Raw genomic sequence first — 26,993 nt, forward strand, 5'->3', positions numbered from 1 at the left:
TCATTTGCCAACAAATGAACGCAGGGAAAGGACCAGTAGTAAATTTGAGCCACATTGGAAGGGCAGGTGGTCCATTCAGCAGGATGCAAATGGATTTTATTGAAATGCCTGTGCATGGAGGCTTGAAGTATATGTTAGTGATTGTGTGTATTTTTAGTCACTGGATTGAAGCATAGCCTACACGTAGAAATGACAGTCTCACAGTTGCAAAACTACTTGAGAGAACTAATACCACGTTTCGGATTCCCGATCTCCTTAGAATCAGATAGGGGAAGTCACTTCAATAACGAAGTAATAAAATTACTGTGTGCAGCGCTGAACATTGAGCAAAAATTGCATTGTAGCTACCGCCCTGAAGCATCAGGACTAGTGGAGCAAATGAATGGCACATTGAAATCGAGGATGGCAAAAATATGTGCATCAACAAACTTGAAATGGCCTGACGCATTGCCCTTGGTGTTAATGTCAATGAGGAACACCCCTGATACAAAGACTGGACTGTCCCCGCACGAGATTCTCATGGGCAGAGCCATGAGGCTTCCAGCGGTTCCTGCAAATGCTCTTTTGAATATTACAGATGACATGGTGTTGGACTACTGCAAAGGTCTAGCTGATGTAGTGCGCTCTTTTTCTCACCAGGTGGAGGCAACCACCTTGCCACTGATCCAAGGTCCAAGACACGCCCTGAGAGCAGGTGACTGGGTCGTGATAAAGAAGCACGTGAGGAAGTCGTGTCTGGAACCCCGTTGGAAAGGACCTTTCCAAGTGATTCTGACAACTACCACCGCTGTGAAGTGTGCGGGAGTTCCCAACTGGATTCACGCCAGTCACACGAAAAGGGTGACGTGCCCCACAGAAGAGGAAGTTGAAGCGCTGAAATCACCAGTGACTGACAAGAGAGTACCAGGCACCGAGACAGAACAAAGAGAACCTGGAGGCGAACAAGCAGAAATAGAGGAGGGAGAGATATTTTCTGAGGAAGAAACAACTGATTTGTTTGAGGAGGACCAAGGAGAAGCCTCAGGAAGTGACGAAAGTCCTGAAGGTGACAAAGAGCCTAAGACAGGTGAAGGAGCAGGAGAGCCTAATCAGAGGAGGGCTTTCCCAGAAGCAGACGATACAGGAAAAGAAAAGGAGAACCTAATTGACCTCCTAGAGGGAGAAGACAAGACAGGACAGGGTGAAACTGTTCAAACTCTTCCAGGACCAGTTGCAGGTCCATCAGGTGAAAACAGTGTGAAACGGAGACAAAGCATATCGCCAGTGAAATTAAGGACTAGAGAAATTTTAAACGAAAGTGAAGGGCCAATGTTGAAAGAGAAAAGAAAAGAAGTGTCTGTCGCAATAACAACACCAAGTGAAGAAAAAGACCCGGCCAAAGAAGAAAGTACCAGCGAGAGAGAATCAAAAGGAGATGCAAAATTGAAAAGGAAAAGAATACCGAGTTGAGGATATTCTGGTCCGGAGTGGGCATACATAGCCACTAATGATTGATCAGACGAATTCCTATCTCTCAGTCTTGAGAACGAAGAAGCAGAACTTCACTTTGGCACTTCAGAAGTGAAATTCCATGAACATTACCGAACAAGACATTGACAAACTGATTGACTTTTGAACCGGCTAAGACATTGCTCAAACTTGATTGACTTTGAAACTGATTTTGAAACAAAGCTGCTAAACCGATAAGAGACTAAGCTGCTAAAAGAACCGTGTGAACATTGAACTCGTTCAGCTTTATATATATCTGCAAATCTGATTTGATAAAGTGTCTTCAACTTTCTGATTCTATATAGATCATGACAGGCTACACTACACAGGGAAATAAGATGAAGTGTTGTAAATACATGTGTATAGGTATAATAACTGCATGTGTACTAACAGTTATGGCAATAATTCTTGGAATGAATGGAGGGAATGAGAGAGACGCGAATGATGCTTCTACTTATAAACCTTTTACTGAACTATCTCCTTTAAAGAAAATCAAACAAGACGAAAGACATTCGCATGATAAGAAGGAACTTTCGTCCAACGTTTTCTATCGCTTGTTGCGTGAGTATGTTGAGACAATGGATGCGAAAGATTGTTATGTGTGCACACAAATACCTACCTCAGTAGTGGAAGGGGTGACATATCATAGCATGACTCTTACGTATGGAATTACATGTAGTTTAATAATGACCAGATTTTATGGTCAGGAGTATATTCACTATTTTTATTCCAATCAAGATGTTGTATTCGCATATATCCCTATAATAGAGTACCTGAGTAAAGTAGCAAGAGATTATTATATAAAATTAATGAGGGGTTTCTTTGAGCCATTGTCACCTTTTCACACAGCTTACGCTCACAGAGAAAACCTTACATGCTTGCTTTCACCGATGGAGATAAGCTTTTTAGATCACACTGACGATAGGAAAGCGGGGAAGGAGAAATTAGAAAGGGAATTACACAAGAGGACATCTGTAGATAATTATGCCTTTGCTGCAATAAAGACACAAGGGAAAATAGCTTTAGATGCATTACACGTAGGGAGGTTCTGTGTACATAGACATAAATCATATTACGACACAGTCTTTGTGGGAACGAGTGAATGTAAACATACGTTTTTGTTTCAACCTAAATGGACGTTCATGCTGAATGGACAAGACCCAGTTATTCCAGGGGTATATTATATTTGTGGACTTAACGCCTATTATCATCTTCCTAAAGGATGGTATGGGAGATGTTATTTGGGAATAGTGTTCCCAAAGGTTTATCAATTGGATGACTTAAAGAAATTCCCAAGGCTGTCTGAATCACATCATGTTCAGAAAAGGGAGACAACTTCTGGTGTGGTAGGAGATATATTTGGAGCAATGATTCCTTCAGTGGGAGTCATACTGAATTCAATTAAAATACGAAAGTTGTCTACTATTGTGGATAACATGCTGACAAAATTCTCAGGAGCTATAATCCTGATGGATGCTGTATTTGCTGCAGAAAGAGCTATGACTCTTCAAAATCGGCTTGCCTTAGACATTCTTTTAGCAAAGGATGGCGGTGTTTGCAAAATGCTTGGTACACGTCACTGTTGTACTTATATTCCGGACAACAGCGGGCAAATTAGAAAAATGCTTACAAATTTAACTAACGAAAGTGCAGATTTGAAAGAACTGAAAGAACCAGGAGTATGGGAAAAGGTTGGAAAAGGATTTCCTTCCGTGGGAAATTGGCTCAGCAACATTTGGAATGGATTATTACTGAAAATAGTAAAAGAAATATTAATAGTATTAATTTGTTTATTAGGTATTTGGGGAATATGGAAAGCTATTAAAATATTGAAAACAAGAAACAAAAGGAAAAGAGAAGAGAAAGAACAAAACAAAATAGTAGAAATATACAGAGAAAAATCAAAGGGAACCGAAAGAGGGAATTGACTGAAGTGCCAAATTACTGAAACATAATTTTAATGGAATAAAATTTGTGGGAAAATTTGATGTGATGACATAATTAGTCATCAGAGGAGGGATTGATGATGCAGAAAAAGAAGGATTAACATATATTCATATATCATTTAACCAAAACCGTATAATGTAGTTTGATTTTAGTAAAGAAAATAATGTACGAGGGAAATTGTGCCCTCTGAGTAGTTCGCCATTATTATAAATCAGCTTAATTAATCATGAAGAATTGAAAAATGTAGTAATCCGTCATAATTGCAAATGTGTTTTATGATTTTCTTGTTGAAACTGTTATAATGCTTAGCTTAAATTTAGTAGAGGCTTTGGCCTAGTTGCCTGGCCTCAAATTTAACTGCGTGGTTTTCACTTTTATTAACAAAAAGGCCTTATTCTGTATTTTTCCAGTAGAAGATGACTAATACACTTATCTCCAAGGTTTTGTGCTAGGCCGGTTTCATCCCCTTTGATACAAGGTCAGTTTCTGCAGGTGCGGACAATAAAAGCACTGATACCGAAATAATTGGCAAACTTTGTTGCAACTTGTGTTCCAAGGCTCCACGGACAATGTATGCATAAATGAGTACTAGGAGAAAGACACTATTCATTGGTCAAATTGAAGCCACCCTATGAACCCTCCAATGGAAGACCCTGCAGAATTTGGAATGTTTCTTACTTAAACCCACTGGACAAAGAGAAGTCAGCCATTTTCCTTGATGCCATTCTGAAGCCAAATGCCAGACGCCATCTTAGACGACATCTTGATGCCCTTTTCTCTATTCCAGAGAAAGAGACTTTAAGAATTCTCACCCTAGAGACTTTAATTTTAATTTGCCCCGTCTTGCCCATGCAGTAAATTTGCCCCATTTTCCTTGCTGCTGCAAGGAAACTTGCCCTTAACTCTGCCCCCTTTTGAAAGCTGCCCCATGCTGATCAAACCGATACCTGAAGGACGAAGACTTTCTTGAATGCTGATTGTATTTGGTAATTTTGAAAGGATAATTGTATTATGCATTGTGTTTTTCCTTTTAGGTACCAACTGCTATTTTGATAGGGCCCAAGCTAGAAGTTTTCCAAATTTGTATTGACTAAATTCGTTTTGCATGAAGCCCCACATGCCAATGCTAATTAGAGGTTAGTCGAGGTATTCACTTGACGCACCATGTTGAAATGAAATCTTGTTATGCTGACCGATGTATGCAATTAGTCAAATTCAATTAATCATATTAGTGATTTGCATTGCCGTAACCGAGTGTATTATAATTCAGATTTTGCGTAGATTGCGTTTCTTCCGCCGTTATGGACAGCTAGTAATGTTCGTATACATATATCATTTGATTTTGAGACTCATATATATTGTTTTAGCATTGTTAATATAGTGAAATAAATTCATTAACTTTTAATAAACTGGTGTGGTTATTCATGACTGAAAGGTCATGTTGCGTCGAAATACCAACTGTTATTTGATTCCTAATTGCTTATTTTGATCTAGTAATAGAGTATTGGGTATTGATTACAATAGTAATTGATTATTGATTTAAGTGATCTGACTATTCTAGGATGAGGAGAGCCCAACTCGGCTAAAAGGTTCACCGACCTCCAACGTGTCCAGGTACAGGTAATTTATAAGGGCTGGACGCGTTATCAAGGGTTCCCAGGGTAGGATGGCCATCGGGCCCACATTTCGATAATTGTCATTATACTGATATATGCCTTGGGGATCCCTTAATGTGTGCGTTGTTACTACTAATATGGCCTTCTGAATATGTCTCCTTAATTGTATGGAATGCCTCTCTCATTGGATGCCTGGCTTTTTCTTCATCAGTTTTTCTCAGGACTTTGTTCCTCTGCTCTATTGGAATTCACGGTTTAATGTTATTATTACACATGTTTCATGTACTGACCTGCAACTTTGCCTAGCCCAAACTTCCACTACAAGTTTCTCACAAATACACTATGCACAGCTCTATTCTGGCTTTCATCTGCACATGCTCAGATTGCAGGCCACATACTCCGTTATTTATGACCCACTTTAACATACATACATGGAACGTGAGGGACATGCATACACCTTCACGACCTACTCAGTGTACTCCTACCTGAACAGTGTTCCACGCACATTGCGCTTCTGCAGGAAGCTCATCTCATACAGGGAGAAAGTTTCAAACTACAGCGGCAATTCCATGGGCAAGAATTTGCCAACAATTACTCCCCCTATGATTGTGGCTCGCTCTTAGGGGTCAAGCCTGGGACCCCATATGTGGTGGAGCCCACACTCCTAGATCCGGAGGGTCGATATGTCATAGTGTCAGGCTGCCTATACGGCACACCCATTCTTTTGGGCTCCATATATGCATCAAACTTGGACTCACGTTTTTCTCTGCACTCTCAACCACAATCTTGGAATGGAGGGCTACACCATGGCTCATAAGGGAGTACTTTAACAGTGTTCTGCACACCACCCTTGAACATTCCTTCCCCCCACTACCACACAAGGCTGCACCCTTCAATTCTCAAATGCTAACAGACTGGCTTCATCAGTGGAGCCTGGGCGACATGTGGTGGCTTTGAAATCTGGACATGAAGGTGTACTCCTTTTATTCCGCACTCCACAAACTTCATGTTCGCATTGACAGGTTAGTCGGTGCGCCAACGCTACTTCCCTCTATTACTCGAGTGGAGTATATGAGACGCACTTACTCAGATCAGAAACCCTCTAATCTTACAAGTCCAGTGAACGGCTGACCCGCCTCCTATCCCCACATGGCGCTTCCAATCTGCCCTATTGGAGGACCCCCAAGTAAGAACCCCCTTGGAGGCCAAGACTACTGACTACTTTGAACTCAATGCTGGCACCGCCTCTTCTAAATTGATAGAATGTGACACTTTCAAAGCGACATTACAGAAACACTCTCTGGGCATACAAAGGAACATGAGGCAACTCCTTAACAAAGACATAACTAAGTTAGAGCATACCTTGTTGGGACTGGAGATCAGAGCAGCAAACAAGCCCAGTGTCATGGGAGAACTGACAGCAGCAAGACATGAACATGTTAAGCTATTAGAAAGATTGTGCTGCTTTTATTATGCCATGCACTAGGCTCGTACACATGCCACTGGTGATAGGGCTGAATGGCTCTTAGCATGGCTTATCCATTAAGAACAGTATCAGTGACCCATCCTGGCACTATGCTCTGAAACAGGTTCCACCCGCTATGCACAGCATGCTATGCATGAAGAACTCCCAAGACATTATACACATGTATATCAATCTATCACGGACGCAAGTTCGGATGCTTACAACCCCTTCTTTGACAATCTGCAGATGCCTCGTATCACCATGGACCAACGTATAGACCTGGATGGCCCTATCACACTGATAGAAATTGAGGAAGCCATCACAGCAGTAGCTACTGACAAATCCCCAGGCCCTAAGGGTCAACCGGCAGAACTATATAAAACCTATGCGGCCCACTTAGCTCCGCACTTCCTGATGATGTATGAAGAGGCTCTATCAGTTGGTAGTCTCTCTGGCTCCCAAACAGAGGCGATGGTTATTTCCTTGCCAAAACTCAATAGGGATCCGTTCCTCGTCAACTCCTATAGACCACTAGCGTTGGTCAACAATGATTATAAAATGCTGGCAAAAATACTCGGGGAGCGCCTGGCTCTCCTGGCCCCATCATTAGTTCACCCAGATCAAAATGGGATTGTCCCCGCTTAATTTTGCGTTGCTTCTTTATAGTGATAACTTATGTCCCACATGCATGGCCCTGTGCTGGATGCCTGTTCCTAGAGCTTGAAAAGGCCTTTGACTCATTGGAGTGGGGGTGCCTCTTTGTTGGGCTATCCCGATATGGCTTTGGCCACCAGTTTCTTCGCTTAGTGAGACTGCTATACACCAATGCCCTAATTAGAGTCAAGACAGGGCCCCGTATGTCAGATGTTATCACAATATACAGGGGAACAAGACAGGGCTGCCCCCTTTCGCCCCTATTATTTTAGTTGGTGATTGAAACACTAGCACTGACCTTGCACCATTGAGGGAAACAATGGGCATCCCTTTAGGGGATGGGATAAACGCAATATCTCTATATGCCAATGATATGTTACTTTACATAAAGGACGCACACAATATTCATGACACAATTGCTTCCACCCAAACCCAGTTTGCTAACCCTCTCTGGCTTGCACATAAATTGGGCCAAATCCTGCATGTTTCCCTTTCTACCAGATGCTCCTGACCCTTGCTTTACTCTTGACGGAACATGACTGGAATGGCAGCAACACACATTCAGATACCTGGGAGTGTGGGTTTATCACTCCATGACCGAACTTTTTGAGGACAACATCACCAGATGGGCAACATCCATAAGGGCACAGGTGGCCCTCTGGAACACGCTACCGCTTGGTGTGGCAGGGAGTGTGGTCTTGTTGAAAATCATGGATTTACCCCGCATTTCTATGTACATCCCTGGTATATTCTTTAGTACATTTAGCAAACAGGTCTGAGAATTCATTTGGTGCAAGTCGAGATGCAGGTTGTCATTGATTAAATGTGCACCCACAGATAAGGGGGGTTGGCCATTCCACATTTTGAGCAGTGATATCTTGCCGCCCAGATTCAGTGGCTAACCAAGTGGATGGCAGGATTGCACCTATCAGACACAGCCACATCCTCCCCCAGCCTGAAACTACCCACCAATTTACACTGTTCCATCCCTGTAAAAAGAAGCGGGCTCCTGACTCATAACTGCTGGGGGTTGCATATCGTTGGTTTCATAGATGCCTACGCAACACTAAACATGTGATCGTTTATGCTCTGGGACTGGTACTGATGGGTACACTGAGGCCTGGAGGGCCCACAACTATAAATGAATTGTCAACATGGCACACAGCAGGTATACATACACTAGGGGACATTGGCATTGTAGGAGATGCTAATGGAGGAGGATGGCCTACCTCATTGACAATTTTTGTTCCATACCTCACTATGCACCATGCTGGGCCGTCACTGTGGGGACATGACCACGGAACCACCTATGCATCTTATGATCCAATACTTACATGTGATGGGCAAAGGCAAGTGTCTGATTTGTTGGCTCGCTGACTCACTCTGTTACTACACTGCTCCACAGCTCCTTCTTTAACAGCACTGCTGGAAAGTGAATTTAGCATGTCTTTGCACTGAAAAGGAATGGGCTGCCCTATTGGAAAGCCTGCAACATGTACCGCATAAAGCCCGCTTCAGGCCTACTCAGCTGTACATAGTACACCAGGCTTATCTCACACCAGCAAACATAAATAGATTTTATCATAGAGAGGATATGGCTTGTCTGTGTTGCTCTCATGTGGATGCTGATTTACTCCACACATTTTGATCCCCCATCAGACTATCCGCCTGCACTTAACGTCCAAACCTCCATCAATGAGAATTATGCATCTTGGGCTTATTCCATAGAAGGAAGGAGCATAGGATGACCTCCCTTTTCCTAGATATAGGCTTCATAGTGGCCAAACGACTCATCACTCGCAGATGGAAATCCTCGGAACCTCCACCGATCACAACTTGGGAGCACTCAATGCTCACCTGGGCGCAAGCGGAGAGCATAGCCCTACATAGAGAAGACACATTTGGATTGAGAAAATATCCTAATGCTACTTACTGTGACAATATCCTACATGATATGCAGTCTTCTTATTCAGTCACCACGGACAAAAGCCCTGACACAGTGGTGGAGTTACCGGAAGCACATACAGCGATTGTGAACTGAGGCTACTTATTATGTACATTTTGATGTCCCTCATAAGCACCCCCTTTTTAATTATATTGGTAGTGACTAAGTGGCATAGCAACCATCAGATATGAGATTATGTGAGAAGGGTGACAGGCAGACACGCTTTTGGGTTTGTTAAAATGTTTTGCTTAGGTTTTATTACTGACTGTTTGTCAATTATATGAATCTGTTTCTAATGTCAGCTAAACTCTCAATTACATCACTCCTTTTCTTACTCGATACTGAAGGGGTTACCATACAGACATCCCATTTGTTATGGTAGTATATGCAATGTGAACACGTTTTGATCTCGGATCTAAGTTGTAGTGCTACCAATTGCTTGATGTCTTTCTAACAAGTACTTTTCATAATGGAGCACCTGTATTATAGATTCTACACAAATATTGTACTGTATGGCTAAGAGCGCATGTAATCACGATATCCATTGCAAACTGTGTTACTCACCATTTGATATGTCATTGTAATATATAAACAGATTAAAACAAAAAAAAATCAGTTCCCCAGATACAAGATGTTAATTGCACACCCCTGGAGCTAATGGTATGGGTGATCCTATTAACTCCAAGAGTGCATAATTAGTAGAGATTCTGTGTTGAATGCTGGGAATCCTCTGAGTAATGAGGAATTACCAGTGGAATAGGAAATTCCAATCCCAAATCCCCTGGTAGTTCCACATTTTCCCCTGAAGTTCCCCCAGGAGGTTTTAGTGACTTTCTGAAGCTAAAATGTCTGCTGGAAATATGATAAGTCTGCAATAACATCAGAAACCTCTTGATTCCTACTTGGGGAAATAACAAAGCTATTGCCCCACTGGGAAGTAGAGGCCTCAGTTTGTTGGGAATAGCACAATTACTGTCACTTATAAAGCAACACATGTTGCAGTGTAGCTGATTACATTTGGGCTGAGCTCCTTACACGTTGAAGCTTCACAACAAAGCACCACAATGTGGCAAACTGTGACATAATACATACTCGTTTCTCCATGGAACACCACTCAGAAAATAATGCACACCTTTCTAAATGCATAATTTTTATTTACCTAGAACTGTAAATGGCCTAAGACCCACAAGTGGAGGACCACTGCTGAGAACACCAGCGTGAGACAATACATGCAGTGAATATGTTTTTGAGATCCATACATTTTTGTGATATGGGATATGAATCTGGGGCTGGCTCTGTTATTGACTCTCCCATTGGAGCTCCTACATACATGTGAGCTACTCTGCTTCAGAGTAAAGATAGTGTTTGTGGTGGGGAAAATGTAAACTGGATTATACCTTTCCTTACATTGTGTTTGCTAAGAACAAGGTAACCTTGAAGAAGAAGCATCCTTTCTGCCCAAAGGTGTGTCAGATTTTCAGTTGCCTTTTGTCCAATAAAATATCCCTCTAAGGCTGAAAACCAACAGGAAAGTCTACATTTCAAAAGAACTCCGAGTCATAACATATCCAGGACTGATGAATACCATATGAGAAGGTTACATTTTATTACCTGTAGTGGGTTATCATAGGATGCTGCATGACTAAACAGAATATATCACAAAGGATTTATTCCAATCCGCTTTATGTTTCTTTGGGCAGCCCCTTTTTGATGATATTGTAAAAGAATGCGACTTGGGAACCGTGTCGTTCCATGAATGTCCTGTCTCTTGTCTCCATCGTTCTCTCATCCTGTCTCGAAAATCAGTAATGGTCTTTCCAGGTTTCATAGTTTTTGCCATTAGCCTACGTCAGGGAACATTTCCATAAGGGCTGTCCATATTTGGTGCCTGTATGAATTGAATGTGACCTCCTCATGCTCGGTGTTTGTCAGCATGATTGCCGAGATGCTGGCTCGGGAGAACGTCGTATTTGTTTGCTCTCCGATAAGACTACTTAGCAGACTTTTGACATAGCCTATTGCTAGGTTTATTCCCACGGTGTTCTTCTCAAAACAAGAGATCCATTTCCCCGCCCCATTGAACAATGGTGGCAATTTGGTTCTTAGCCCTTCTTTATCCATATGAACCCACAGCATATAGATGGTCCCTGACATGTCGTTCTGCAGTAGTGGGCATATGTTGGCTTTGGGTAGCTCCACCGGTTTCCCCCTAACATAGTGTTCCCATCTTCTTAGACAATCCTGCATGTAGGGGGAATTTCCACTTGGGATCTCCCTCTCCACGTCCGCTGCAGTCTTCTGCAACAGCAATGTCCTCTGGTTCAAAGGATCCCTCCTCTGGCCAGGGCCTAATGTACTGATCACTTCCTTCGGTCCAGCGGGCTGGCAGGTGACAAAATGATCGCACAAAGATCTTGCCGTCCTCTCGGGGGCCACTATCTCTCTTGGGATTCATTTTTCTGTCCTGCACGTTCAGGAGGAACAGCAGACATCTTCATCACTGCTCCCCTTGTACGCACCCAAAGGTGCTATCTTGGTTTTCCTGTTGAGTCTCCGTCAAGCTACCTTGGTCTCTCATTTCCTGGTCAGCCCTTCTCCTACATTGACGATCTAGTGAGGCCCGGACCGCAGCCAAAAGCCTCTCCACTAATTATGCCTCGGACTCTTCCTCATCTGGGGCTCTGTAATTACCCCTGCTCTCCTCGGGTGGAGGGCACGCTGCTCAACTCTCTTGTTGTACTTCGAAGGTGCAAGCTCTCTGTTTCTCCCTCCTGAGTTTGGGGGTCATTACAACCGCTTCCAAGGTCATTCCAACCGCGGCGGAAGTGCTGCGGTCGCACCGCCGGGGCCGGCGTTTTTCCACCACATTTACCCCAGCGGTTATAGCCCGCCAGGGCAGTGCTGCTTGCAGCACTGCCCAGGGGATTACGAGTCCCCGTACCGCCAGCCTGGAAAAGGCTGGCGGTATGGGGAGTTGCGGGGCCCCTGGGGGCCCCTGCACTGCCAATGCCACTGGCATGGGCAGTGCAGGGGCCCCCTGACAGGGCCCCGTGCAGCTTTTCACTGTCAGCATAGCAGACAGTGAAAAGCGCGATGGGTGCAACTGCACCCGTCGCACGGCCGCAACACCGCCGGCTCCATTTTGAGCCGGCTCCTGTGTTGCGGCCGAGATCCCCGCTGGCCCAGCGGGGATCTCTAAATGACTGTGGCGGGAGTGTGGCTGCCTTGGCGGCCGCCCGGCGGTCAGATCTCAAGGTCATAATGAGGGCCTTTGTGTCTTTCCTCAAAATCCCACTAAGATTGCCTCCTTTGTTCTGAGCTATACACTGTTCTTTTTGGGTGGGTACCTTTCCTCAAACCTGCTTTTTATTGTTTCCTCAGCTACCTGAGAATACCCTGTTTCTCCCCTCTCATCATCGGATCCCGAAAGACTGGAATCCGTTTCCTCACCCCCAGTAGTTGTCTCACTGTCCAGAACTGCTATGACTCTCCCTGTCACTCAAGTTTATTCACCAGAACTAGTGGGAGTGTGTGTCATCTGTGCCACAGGGGCTGGATGGGCTGAACACAAAGGAAGAGGGGGTCAAACTTAGGGGAGCTCTAACTCTGGACTGGGGTGGGAGGGAGGGAGGAAAAGGAGAGTGACACACACACACACATGCACAACACACACCATTCACACACACACCATACACAGAACCAGCTGCAGAGTAAAATGAATGTCACAGGACCCACGTGAAAATAATGGAAAGACAACAATTCTGATGTACGAACACTGTAATTTGCTGCCAACAGCCACCATAATGAAACATGAAATGTTAATGCAGGCGTCAATGTCCAGATTGGGCCAATGGCCAGTCCAAAGTACTAAAGGGCAACATGGCCATAGGGCAGTCCAAGGCCCAAATTGACTCCTGACATAATCCAAACTCTACTGTCCAGGGGTATTATGTTGGAAATGGGCAGGCACCTCAGGGGGAAGGGGGAGTGTGAGGGGGCACCTCAGCTGAAGTGGGTAACATGCCCACTGGTTCTGGGGGGTAGGGCTCTCTGCCCATCAGTCTCTGGAGGAGAGTGAAAGACCACAGTCTCTGCAGTGGGTAACATGCCCACTGGTTCTGGAGGGGGCTCCTTGCCCAGCAGTCTCTGGAGGGGAGTGAAAGGCCACAGTCTCTGGAGTGGGTAACATGCCCACTGGTTCTGGAGTAGGCTCCTCGCCCAACAGTCTCTGGAGGGTGGGCTACATGCCCTCAGCTGGTGGAGGGGGCTCCTTGGGTGCCTCTGCTGGTGGAGAGGGCTCCTTGTCCTCTGCTGGTGGAGGGGGCTCATTGGGTGCCTCTGCTGGTGGAGAGGGCTCCTTGGGTGCCACTGCTGGTGGAGAGGGCTCCTTGTCCTTTGCTGCTGGAGGGGGCTCCTTGGGGGCCTCTTCTGGTGGAGGGGACTCTTTGGCTTTCTTAGGTGGTGGAGGAGGCCCCTTGGCTTTCTTTGGTGGTGGAGGGGGATCCTTATCTTTCTTGGGTGGTGGAGGGGGATCCTTGGCTTTCTTTGGTGGTGGAGGGGGATCCATGTAGTCCCTCTTGTGTCTGGCCCCATTGGCCTTTGACATGTGACTGGTGTTCTTGCCTCCAGGTCTAGGAGATGCCTCCACTGACCCCGTCCACTGTCCCTTGGGTTTCGCCACCCTAGTCCTCCCTTTCTGAGGCGGAGGTGTGCACTTACTAGGAGTGGCTGCCGTGACACTCAGGGGCCCCTTTGTGCCAGCAGCTGATTTTTTGGTGGGAGCAGTGGCAGACTGTTCGGCTGAGGTGCAGGGCTGGGTCGTTGGTACCCTGCTCTTACGGGCAGGACAGGGGTGGAGGGGGAGGGAAGAGGTCAAGTTGGCAAGGAAAAGCTTCTTAGGGATGTTGGGGTGGGATGTGGGAGGAGGGGTGGGAGTGGAGGTAGAGGGAGTGGCTGTAGGAGGTGCACGTCTGCTGGACTTGGGTGCAGGTGCATGGACAGTGTGCGTGTGTGAGGTGGATGGCTGTTGGGTGTCAGAGTGGGAGCGTTTGTGTATTTTAGGAAGGGGGCAGACAGGGTGGGAGAGGACAAACAGGACATGTGGATGGATGTTGTGGAGGTGTCTGCAAGTGAGGTGTGTGTGCTGCATGATGTGGTGATGGTGGTGGTGGCTGTTGATGTAGTGCATGCACGTGTAACTGCAGATGTGACTGTGACGAGGAGGAGGAGGAGGGGGAGACAGTGGAGGCACTGGATGTTGTGTGTGCAACTGTCTGTTGTTTGTATGCGTGCTTGTGGCTTAAAGTGTGCTGCCTGCATTTGGGATGCCAGCCCATGGATGGCATTCACTATGGTTGACTGCCCTACAGAGATGGATCTCAGGAGGTCAAAAGCCTCCTCGCTGAGGGCAGCAGGGCTGACTGGGGCAGGGCCTGAGGTAACTGGGGCGAAGGAGATGCCCACCCTCCTGGGGGAGCGGGCATGGGCAACTCAGAGGGGGGCTACTGGGAGGGTGGTGCTGGTACGGGGGTGGCAGCTATGCCTGTAGCTGGGGCGGTTCCTGAGGTGTCTGCCACCACCAGGGAGCTTCCATCAGAGGAGGAATCAGAGTCAGTGTTGTCACCTCCTGTCCCCGCCGTGGTGCTTCCCTTGCCCTCCGTCCCACTGGTCCCCTAGGCGTAGGTGGACTCTGCCTCCTGGGTCCCATGGGCTGCAGCTCCCTCAGTAGCCGGTGCCCCTGCTCCTCTGCCAGATGATGCTAATGCACACGTGGACGGGATGACAGAAGAAAATAGGGGGGAGGGAAAAGGAGCACTGGGTCAAATACAGCACCAACACCGCAGATGGCATACACATTACCATCACACACAGGAATCATGATTGAGCACTAAGCACTGCACTGGCATTCCATTGGCTAGGTACCACAGCAAGATGAGAGCCAACCACCGCCATCTGCACCCCTCCTGGGACCTACTAAGCCCTGTCTGACATGGAATGCCACCCAGCTAGTTAACAAGATTTTGCCCTTCACCCATTTACCCTGAGCTGGACCACGCAGCAATGTCTGAGCTGGCATTAAGGGGCACCCACTAACTGAAACCCACCACCAGAATCCCATGCCAGGCAACACAGATGGTTGTTACACACACTGTACTCACCCTCCTGTGGCTGCTGTGCTGACCTTAAGCGCCTATCCAGCTCTAGGTAGGCCACCTCCAGTATGCAGGCCATCGGGGGGGGGTCAGGTTCCAACGGGCACCCCTCCTCGTTGGGAGGCCATCCCCAGCTGGGCCTCCGTGGTTTTCTAGGCCCAGCATCTCAGGTCCTCCCACCGTTTCCTGAAATGGGTGCCCCGCATGCTATAGACCCCCAGGGTCCGCAAGTCCTTGGCGATGGCGTGCCACAATCCCTTCTTCTGATGGGCGCTGACCTGCACAGGAAATACAGACAGGAAGACACCATTAACCATACAATACAGGCTATCATACATATGGCCCACAAATACCAACACACACTTCACCCAGAGCCCTGCATGTACACTACCACCAGCCATACCCCCCACCCGAATTACACACTGCCAACACACACACATCTTAATGCAACCTTGTCACATGCGTCATCCCCATGGTGTACTCACCTGTTGGTCTGGAGGCCCATACAGGGGTAGGACCCCATCCACCAGGCGCTCCAACTCTTCTAAAGTGAAGGCAGGGGCCCTTTCCCTGTCACACGGGCCATGGCAGGTTCCAGACTCAGGTTACAGCAGCACACGCAGTGGATGTGTTGTCCTTTGGAATGTCAGGAATCAAGTGAGGTCATAGACAGAAAATGGCGGTCACGTCTGCGGCGGTGTACACCGTCACCACCGCCGGTGGTCCTCACTGGACACTGTACTCCATAGAGCCCCAGGAAAGCCAATGAGGAATAGCACGGAGGTGCAAGACTGCCTTCTGCTATGACACCCAGCGCCAACGGAGTTACATCACTTCCACCTGTCCCTACATACAGGACTGGCGGTCGCCATTTTATGGTGCTGATCTACATTCTGAAATTGAAAACTTTGCATCATTGCTGTCAACTGTACATACCTTGCCATTTACATAGTCCAATTACATACAAGCTCAATGTACACTGAGGTGGTGGTTCCATTGTTCCCCCCCGGCACAATGAGCAGGTGTTCAGGATTCAGAAGAGTTTCCACTCACTCAATGTGCAAATGGTGTGCCTCGCTGACCAGTACATCTCCCATGTCACTGTCAAGTATCCTGGGTCGGTGCATGACGCCTTCGTTTTGAGGAATAGCAGCATCCCAAATGTGATGGAACAACTACAGAGGCACAGGGTGTGGCTAATAGGTGAGCCTGAGTCCCCACCCAATGCATGTCAGTGTATGCCTTCAGGAGTCATCCCCCATACCATTATGCAAGGCTAATCTTTGTTCCTCAATTCTTGCAGGTGACTCTGGCTATCCAAACCTGTCGTGAACTCTGTAAGGAATGCCAGGACAGGGGCTGAGAATAGGTATAATGATGCTCATGGACGAACCAGGAGAATAATTGAGCTGACCTTCGGCCTCCTGAAGGCCAGGTTCAGATGCCTCCATCTGACAGGTGGATCTCTCTGCTACTCCCCTGAGAAGGTCTGCCAGATAGTTGTTGTATGCTGCATGTTGCACAACCTGGCTATCAGACGACATGTGCCCTATCTGTAGGAGGAGGAGGGTGAAAATGCTCCTGTGGCAGCAGTGGACCCTCAGGACAGTGAGTGTGAGGAGGCAGAGGATGAGGAAGTGGACAACAGGACATCAGTCATACAGCAGTACTTCCAATAACACACAGGTAAGACAGTGGAACTGACCATTCCTCTGATTATTTATCTTTTCAGTGTGGCTGTAGCATGATAGCAGTCACTGCCTTACCATCTCAACTGACTGTCACCTATGCCTTCTCATTTTGCAGATGTTGGTGTGGTTACAACTGTGTACTGATGTGATGACTACAGACAGCTACAGGGCATTATTACTATGCAATCACAAAGTTCAGGACAATTGCACAAGATGAAACTGTTAATATTATTGCACATTTTCCTCACAAAAAGCACTATCACTCGAGTTGTGTTCAAGAGTGTTTATTGTAGTGAAAAATATAGAAGGAATAGTGCAATGGAATGGGGTGATGGTAGAGGTAAGTCCAGGTTATGGGTCAAGTCTGTTTGTAGCACAGGTCCAGGGTCCAAGGGGCCATAGGATGGGGAGCAATGTCAGTTCAAAGGGGACAAGGTGACAGAGTGGAACACAAGGGGGACATTCAGGAGGGTCTCATTTCCTGGAGGTGGTCTTGGTCTTGGCAAGTGTCTCTGGCATCTGTCTGGGTCGCAGGGAACGTTTGCGGGGTGGTTCACTTTCTTCACAAGGAGGGGTGCTGGTGGCCTGTGGGTCCTGTGGCAGGGCCACCTGTCCACTACCTGCAGCAGATGTGGAGGGCTGTTCAGTGGTGTTGAGGGCCTGCAAATCTTTCCTGATCTCCTGGTGGTCTTCCTCCTGCAGCCGCTGGTTCTCCTGCATGATATTTAACATCTGACCCATCTTGTCCTGGGATTGTTGGTAAGCCCCCAGGACATTGGCGAGTGCCTCCTGGGCAGTCGGTTCCTTGGGCCTGTCCTTCCCCTGGTGCACAGCTGTCCTCCGTGTGTCCCTGTCCCCATGGGCCAATGTCCCCTGAAAGGTGTGCCCACTGACCCCAGGACCCTGATTGTCTTGGCTGTGAGGTGTGGACTGGGGTCCCTGTACAGGTGGGCACACTGCTGATTGACATGACCTGGGGGCAGAGGTGTGGGGCAGTTGGGTGGCTGCTGTGGTGTTGGATACTGAGGTGGGGGGGCTCTGTGGTGAAGTGGGTGTGGGCTGGGGTAGCCGACTGACCAGTGGTCCCTGATGGGCCAGGAAGTTCATCCAGATTCAGAAGTCCAGAGTTACTGTCATCACTGGGGGAATCTTCTGATGGGGGACTCTGTAGCCGTGGCGCCTCCTCGTCGCTTAGATTGGCTGGTGCGCCTGTGGGGATGTACGTGGTGTATTATGCTACATGTCTGTGACATTTTCTACATCCCTAGCTTCCGCTATGTCATTGCTGTTGCCCTGCCATATTTGTTTGAGTATGGTGATGTCTTGTGGGATTGTTAGTTCTCTATGCTGTGCATGCATTGGTGGTGGGTGTACATGCAGGGCTGGGAGGGATGTTCATGCAGTGGGCATGGCATGCAGGGCTTGGCACTGAGGTTAGTCAATTGTGGTGGTTCGCTGTGTGGGATGGAGTGGAGTGATGGGAGTCAAGGTGAGGGGGTGAGATGGGGGGCGTGGCCAAGATGGCGACCGGAGCGGCAGCATAAACTGCAGCTCCGATCCCTGGCCCGGTAAAGCATCCTGTCGGAGGCGCTCGGGGCCCCCCCCCAGAGTGGGTCCGACTGCCGTTAAGGGGGCTGCCCGGGGGCGGCATCGTTGAACGCGACTGAAGACGCGTTATTGTCGTATGGCTGCTGTTCGGCCGGGTTGAGGCCGTGGATGTGCTGCGGTCAACGCGCTCGCGGCGAGCACAACTCGGAGTTACTCGCAACCCGATCTCAGAACGCGGGCTTGCGTTCTGCTGAAGCGACACGGCACCTTCGTTTTCACCTGGTGGTGAGAGGCGTTGGGGTGCGCTATCTGGCCACGAGCATTCCGGAGGGGCGGTGCCGTCCAGGCTACCTTAGACACGGCGCCATCTTATCGAGGTAAGCCTTGCCGCAGCAGGCTTACCTGTTTTAAGCCCAGTGAATGGGACTCCCCGTACTGTGGCTTTCTGGCTGATCTGCGTCAAGACACCGTTCCGAGACCGACCTGGAGGTCGGACCGCACGAGACACGCCTCCTGTTGATGTGGCCTGAGGATCGCGCCGCATGCATGGAGGGCGCCAGCAGGAACTCTACACAGAACTATGTGCTGCTGTGGCGCGCCGGCCCGTGATGAACATCTTGCAAGGACAGCGCCGGCTGGAGTCCATGCACTGCGCCTGTCGAGGTAGGCCCCCCGCACCATAATTACCGAGGCGAGCAACCGGTGTGGATGACTGTGTCCTGGCTTCCTCCGCTCACCCATAGCTACATGGCGCCCCGCGCTCCGGCTACTGATTAGGCCATCGCATCAACAAGCCCATCAAACGGCGGCCAATGCTCAACACCTCTGCATCCTTTGTAAATAGTAGCGCCTAATTCTGTCATAAAAGGCCCACTGGCGAGTGGGTGGCGCTGCGCTATTGCGCGTCACATCACAGCGTGCACCCCGAAAACTGACTCTGCGTTGTTGCTGTGTGGCGGCATCGACCTGTGGCATCCCTGCTCCCAGCACGTAGCAGCCCACGAAAACAGGCACACAAACTAACCGGCTCCAGTGTCGCAGGCCACGTTGGATGACTAATTGTGGCCAACTAAATGCACTGATTCAATGCGGATTACTACACCAGCGCAGGGGGCCACAGCCGCAGCCTTTACTGTACGGATCCTTGTCCTGCACTGGCCCGTGCTCCACCTCTAGGAGATCGAGGTATTAGGGAGTCAGCTATCTGGGAGTGGGGGAAAACATATAACGGACCTGGCCGACTACAAGGGGAGTGCTTATTGTTGACAGTTATCGTGTGGTAGGGCGCACACGCATGAATCATCCCTCTCGGGTCACTAGTTACCATGTGCTGCTGCAACTTCCGTCATAATGCACAGCGTATTGCTCCCTATCCCACCAGTTTTATAAAGTTATATCAGCACTATCATTATTAAGGGTCACAAGGGATAGCAAAAGTACCAGGTCCCTATCTATCAAAAGCCTTGTTAGATCCTGGCCTTGCCCCTCCTCAACGTCTAGGTTGTACTGGCAGGACACTTGACTAGATCGCACACACTACTTCGCGTTCTCTCAGCACGTTAACGCCTAAGAGCTCCTGTACTTGCCAAATGGTCAAACCAAAAACCCCACGTGCACCGCTGGGCAAAATGGAACACGCCACCTCATCCTCCTCAGAGCCCTATGCCACCACACAAGTGGCACTTCAGAAGCTGGAATTGACCCTACAATCACACACATCACAATTTGAAAAGATACTACAAGCTATTCTAGACACTAAAACTACTCTAGAAGCTAAAATAGGTTCGGTAACAGAAGATCTTAACATACTTCGCACTGACCAACACGCACTAGCTGATAGGGTATCTGAACTTGAAAGGGATACTGTGGCCCTCCCCCGCTCGATGAAAGATCTCCAATCGCAACTAGTTCACTTATAATCAGAGGTGGACTCTTTAAAACGCAGAGCTGAGGATGCAGAGGGTAGATCCCGTTGCAACAATATCCGCATGGTGGGATTTCCCGAGCGTGCCGAGGGCCTCAGTGCTGAACTATTTATAGAGAAATGGCTTACTGATACTATCCTGAAGGATAACATCCCGAAGTTTTTTTCTGTCGAAAGAGCACACAGGATCCCCGCCAGGCCTCCTCCTCCTGGCTTGCAACCACGCCCGCTTATAGTAAGACTCCTCAATTATCGTGACAGAGATCTTATCCTACAGCTATTCCGCAAATCTGGTCCGGTAAGCTTCGAAGATGGTGTGATTACAGCCTACCCAGATTTTACAGCAGAAGTGCAGAAGAAACGCAACTCTTTCTACCATGTTAAGACGTGTCTCCGTAAACATGATATTAAGTACGCGCTGTTGTTCCCTACCAGACTTCGGATACAGGATGACACTCGTACACTCTTTTTTACTTCTCCAGAGGATGCCTGGACCTGGCTACATGCCAAGGGGCTAGCCGATCCGTTAGATACAAATGATCTGGGAGCCACGCCGGGTCGTAGACAGCGCAAAAAACAAGGCGCGAGGCCCTCGCCTGAACAGGCGCAAACTGAACGCTCCCGTCTCCTGCGTGCCACATCCAGATTTGTTAACGCGTCACCTACTGCCTCCTCTATACAAGCGGACGCTGAGCGGGAACAAGACGCAAACTCTGACTCAGCTGAATCCACACGTGGCCCTACCCTCACACCACGCACAGCCGATGATATCTGTTGAGCAGCTGGGCCCTACCGGTTCTTACAAATCGGGGACAACATCACAATGCTATTACACCTCCTTCCGAGCGCCATCGGCATCTACCTGCTACGCCGCGTGATTCGATTGTGCCCCCGGGTGGCACACCCTTCACCACAAGCGAACAGGGCAGGGTAAACCTTAGACTCTGTATCAATGTTTTTCGACACCCCCCTGCTCCATATGGACCATTCTCTCATGCCAGCAATTGCTGGAATTGATTTCTATTTTTCAATTCAGTTGCTATTGTGTGTTGTTTTAGAGTGCACCCTTTTATTTAGTCGTTGGTTTTATCACATGTTAATTACTTGCAAATGCAGCAGCAAATGTACATGTCATGATTATCATAGCAATAGGATTACAGCCCGCAATGTCGCAGAAATAAGTTACCTAATCTTAGTGTGTGCGCGTCATAATGTTTTTATGTCATGGTCAGCAGACACTCATTCCCTTGGACATACGAAAACCACAAAAATATCATGGCCACTCAAACGCATCAGGGAATAGCAAAATACAAGGTGCTCACATGGAATATTAGAGGCATGGCAACTCCACGGAAGCGACAGAGGGTTTATGCCTTTCTCAAGAGACATCAGATACATATAGCATTATTGCAAGAAACACATCTCTCTAAAACTACGCTAGAAAACACACGCTCAAAATGGAAGGGGCAATTGCACGGCACAACTTCTTCATCATTTGCCCGCGGGGTAGCGATTTGGATCGCCCCCGGGGTTCCATTCACCGTGTCTCGCACACAATGTGACTCAAATGGTCGCCACGTGATAGTTGAGGGCATACTAGATGGATCCCCTTTAGCTCTAGTTGCACTGTACTCCCCAAATGCAGACCAACGTGATTTCCTATCTACACTTTCAACCGGCAACCTTAACGACCCTACGTTGGAATGCGTTTGGGGAGGAGATTTTAACAATGTCTTAGACACTCAAATGGACCGCTCGTTCCCCCCGCTTACCTCAGCTCCTTCCAATCGTGCCTCTCAAGCACTAGCAAGTTGGGCTTTAAACAACGGCCTGGGGGAAGTATGGAGGACGGCCCATCCCGCCCAACGGGAATACTCTTATTATTCCCCTGTACATAAGTTGTATACCAGAATAGATATGGTCTTTGTATCTGCAACAGTGATTCAGAAGGTGTGCGGATCTGAATATTTAGCGCGCACTATATCAGATCATAATCCTTTATGTGTAACGATAGCTTGGGGACACATGCACACTAGTATACCAACGTGGCGCTTACAGCCGGAAGTCCGTTTAGATCCCCCCTTTCAAACAGATATGGCTAAAAAATCAGCTGATTATTTCCTGCTGAATAAAAACTCGTCATCATCCCGATCTATAGAGTGGGATGCCCATAAAGTGGTGATACGGGGACACTGCCTTGCAGCCACGGTAGGGGTGAGGAAAGTACTCACTAAGGAGCTAAAAACACTAGAGGTAAAAATCCGCAATGCGGAGGCTGCGGCTGTCAGGGACGAGTCCATGCTAACAACCCTGAATTCGCTGAGGGCCGCCCATAACGAAGTAGATACTAGGCTAGGCAAACATGACTACAGACATTATATAACAAGACAGCACGCTGAAGGAGACAGATCCGGTAGACTATTAGCCTGGCTGACTCGACAGCCCTCGCAGCCAATGCCTATCGGCGCGTTACGCTTAAACCCCGACACTATCGTTAACACCCAGTCTGGCATCAATGAAGCCTTTTACATATATTATCGTACACTTTATACGTCCCCTCCCCCTCCACCGGAATCACACCTAACTGATATACTACAACCTGTCTCTCAAAACCAACTTATCCTCGATAACACTCATATTCTGGATGGCCCCATTACCGTTGAAGAACTGCGCTCAGCTTTGGCACAAATGGCGCGCAGCAAAACTCCCGGTTCGGATGGACTTCCGGTGGAATATTTTAACTCTCATGCGAGTCATCTCCTGCCCCCGCTCGTGGAAGTGTTTAATGAGGAGTACCATAATTTGCAAATGCCAGACTCTATGCGCGAAGCTTTAATAGTGGTCCTTCCAAAAGCTGGTCGTGACCCCCTTGACGTTAAATCATACAGACCGCTCTCCCTCCTAAATACAGACTGCAAATTACTAGGGAAAATATTAGCGAATAGGCTCCTCCCCTACCTACCGAGTCTGATACATCAAGACCAGTCCGGCTTTATTCCCGGCAGGAGCACCTTCCTAAATATTAGGAGACTGATTCATATAATGCATAACAATACAAACACCGAAGCGGTCGCCCTTTCCCTAGATATTGAAAAAGCGTTTGACACACTAAGCTGGAATTATCTTATTTGCACGCTCAGGGCGTTCGGCTTCGGACCAGGCTTCATAAACTGGATCAAGACGTTGTACTCTAAGCCCACAGCACGTGTAAAAAATGGTCGCATTATCTCCGAAGCATTTTCCATAAGTAGAGGCACCAGACAGGGTTGCCCATTGTCCTCCTTGTTGTTTGCCATTGCTATGGAGCCACTGGCAATCAAACTACGCAGTTTCGCGCATGTGTGGGGCATCCCGGAATCTAACACCTATCATATCATATCTCTGTATGCAGATGATGCCCTGATTTATCTGCATAATCATTCTGCTTCCATGTCAGAGGTGCTGAAATTGCTAGACTCTTTTGCCCTCGCCTCTGGACTTCACGTCACCTGGTCCAAATCTAGTATTTTCCCTCTTATCTCCATTCCGACTGACGGACATACAACACTTCCACAATACAAACTACCGTGGTCATATACAACCATTAAGTACCTCGGGGTGCAGATCTACCACTCTATTATAGATCTAAAAGAGGGCAACATTGACAGGGTAGTGAGATCCACTCGCAGCTCGATACCATTCTGGAGTTCACTCCCCTTATCCCCGTTGGGCCGGGTAGCAATAGCCAAGATGCTTATCCTCCCGAGGTTCCTATATTACTTTACTGCCCTGCCAGTGTGCCTACCACGCTCCTTCTTTAGCAAATTACACTCAATATTAACCGACCTACTCTGGGGCAAAGACAGACGTAGAGTAGCGCTGACCATAACACAACATCCGCAGGAAATGGGCGGGCTGGGCATGCCTAACCTTGAAAGATACTACGCGGCGGCTCAATTGTCGTGGCTGACTGGATGGCTGCAGGATGCCCCTTCCGCTGAGGGCGTGCTGCTGCGGTCGTGCATAGCCTCCAAGGGGCTGCTGCTCACATTGTTATCTACCCCTCACTCCCTACCCTCGAAACACATACTGATGGAAGCCGCTCGCTTTTGCTGGAATAGATATGTCCATGGCAAGTCCCCCTCTCCCCCTTATTCACCCTTGATACCGCTGTTTCAATTGCCGGGCACCCAAATTATTTCAATACATCATAACACACGGGACATAAATACACTGAAGGTAGGCGATCTATACTCCCATTCCGCGCTGTACTCCTTTACGGAACTGGTGTCTGCCGGGGTGATGCACAAAGGGGCCTTTTTGACATGCAGCGCCATTAAGCGGCTGCTAAACAAGATCTGGGGCCTCGGCAATAATATACCCCCTGAGTCCCCATTGCTCACCACTATCCTTACAATAGGTAGCGCAAAGGGCACCATAACTAAAATATACAAAATACTGTTAGCAGCAGTTTGCACTACCCTGCCGCACGCTAAAGCACGCTGGGACATGGTCCTCCCTACGCCATTACCACAAAAAACCTGGATCGCAGCTCTTGCAACGATCAAATCAATATCCCGAAACCCTCGTTTACGCTACACCCAATTCAATTATATTCACCATGCTTATTTATCCCCAGCCCGCATCCTAAGAATATACCCGAACACAACTCCGTCGTGCCCAAGATGTGCTACCCCGGCAACCGACTTTTACCATATGGTTTGGAGCTGTCATTCAATAAATTCAGCCTGGCACGAGTTACAAATGTTACAGCAGACATTTCATCCCTTGCATTATCCCCCACACCAGAGTCCTGTCTATTGGGCATACGTCACCGCACCAAGGGAGATAAACAGGCACACAGATTCATAGACTTAGCGTTTGTTGCTTTCAAACGTCTGATCGCAACACATTGGAAGGCTCCACAAGTTCCATCCCACTCGGTTTGGCTGCGCGACCTACATAGTCGCTCACAGGCCGAGGCGCAGACACTCAACCTATTGCAACGTAAGGGTCTCATTGAAGTGGGCCCTGAAGCCTGGAATACCTTTGTGGTGGCAATAGAAGCGCGTGATGACTTGCACCCCCGTGAATAGTGCACCATACATAAATCTTACAGCAAGGTGGATACGATCAGCAGGATATTTGAACTGCCTCAATCTCAATTATAGACATTGCTGACACTCTCATCCTAATCCTCATGGTATTAACCTAACAAACCTGGCTGGTTCCACTGCGTACAAGACTTCACGCAGGTCAAACCCAGTTCGATCAATGTCAATTAGGCTCAGCATCCCGCTGAACCCCACAAAACATAATCCTTGCCTCCACCTCTGTCCTTCGCACTCCACACACTTACATATATTAGCTGCATTCCTTCCTCTAACCCCTCCCTACCCCGGCTTGAGGTAGCACATATTATAAATGACACTGATCGTGCTTAGCTGCATTGTTATTCGGCAAGTAGTTGTCGCACAGTATTTAAGCTGTATGTTTCCTTTCTTCCTGCTCTGTTAGCAATATCTTATGTTTGTTTATAATTTGATTTTTTTTCTCTCTCTTTCATACCAGTTAATATGCAACAATGCCATGCAAGATTGTTTATACAAGTAAATAATTCGATAAATTGTAAACAGCCAATGTACTGGTATCTGAATGTTATGTTTAATAAACAGATTAAAAAAAAAAAAAAAAGGTGAGGGGGTGAGATGGTATGCAGGTATGTGGGGGGATAGGTAGTAAATATTGACTCACCAGTGTCCAGTCCTCCGGCAACTCCAGTGAGTCCCTCAGGATGTAGTATTGCCAAGACTTGCTCCTCTAATGCTGTCAGCTGTGAGGGAGGAGGTTGGGGTCCACCGCCAGTTCTCTGAATGGCGAGCTGGTGCCTTGCTGCCATGGAACGTACCTTCCACCATAGGTCGTTTCACCTCTTCCTGATGTCATCCCATGTTCTTGGATGCTGTTCAACGGCGTTCTCCCTGTCCACAATTCTCTGCCATAGCTCCATTTTCCTTGCAATGGAGATTTGCTGTACCTGTGCTCCAAAGAGCCGTGGCTATTTCCTCCACCATGCCCCGCAACTCCTCATCTGTGAAATGGGGGTGCCTTTTTGGGGACATGGGTGTTGTGTGGTGTGTGTTTTGCAGTGGGTGTTGAATAATGTGGTGGGGTGTGGGGTGAGTGACGGATGGATGGGTGTTTGTGATGTGTGTGTAGTTGTGTCTCTGATTTGCGTGGCTACTTCTTGGCTATTTTTCATGTTCGTAAAGGATTGTGGGTAATGTGGGTGTGTGTTTCATAGTGCTGTGGGTGGGTGCATGGTGTGTATCAGTGTCAGGTGTGTGATTTTAGTTTTAGCCAATGTTGTGTTGTTATATATTTGGGTGGCCATTCTGACCGCGCCAGTGTGTACCCGCCAATGGTTTACCACTGTTGAATGTCCGCTGTGGTGATTCGTGGGTCATAATGTGGAGGGCGTTGTTTTGTTGGCGTAACGGTATGGGTGTTCGTCCCAACAGTTTACCACTAACCTTTGGTCTGGTGGATGCTTGTTTGTGGCAGTATTCTGTCTGTTTAGTGTG

The sequence above is a fragment of the Pleurodeles waltl genome, chromosome 1_1, assembly GCF_031143425.1.
Source record: "Pleurodeles waltl isolate 20211129_DDA chromosome 1_1, aPleWal1.hap1.20221129, whole genome shotgun sequence".
Taxonomy (NCBI): Eukaryota; Metazoa; Chordata; class Amphibia; order Caudata; family Salamandridae; genus Pleurodeles; species Pleurodeles waltl.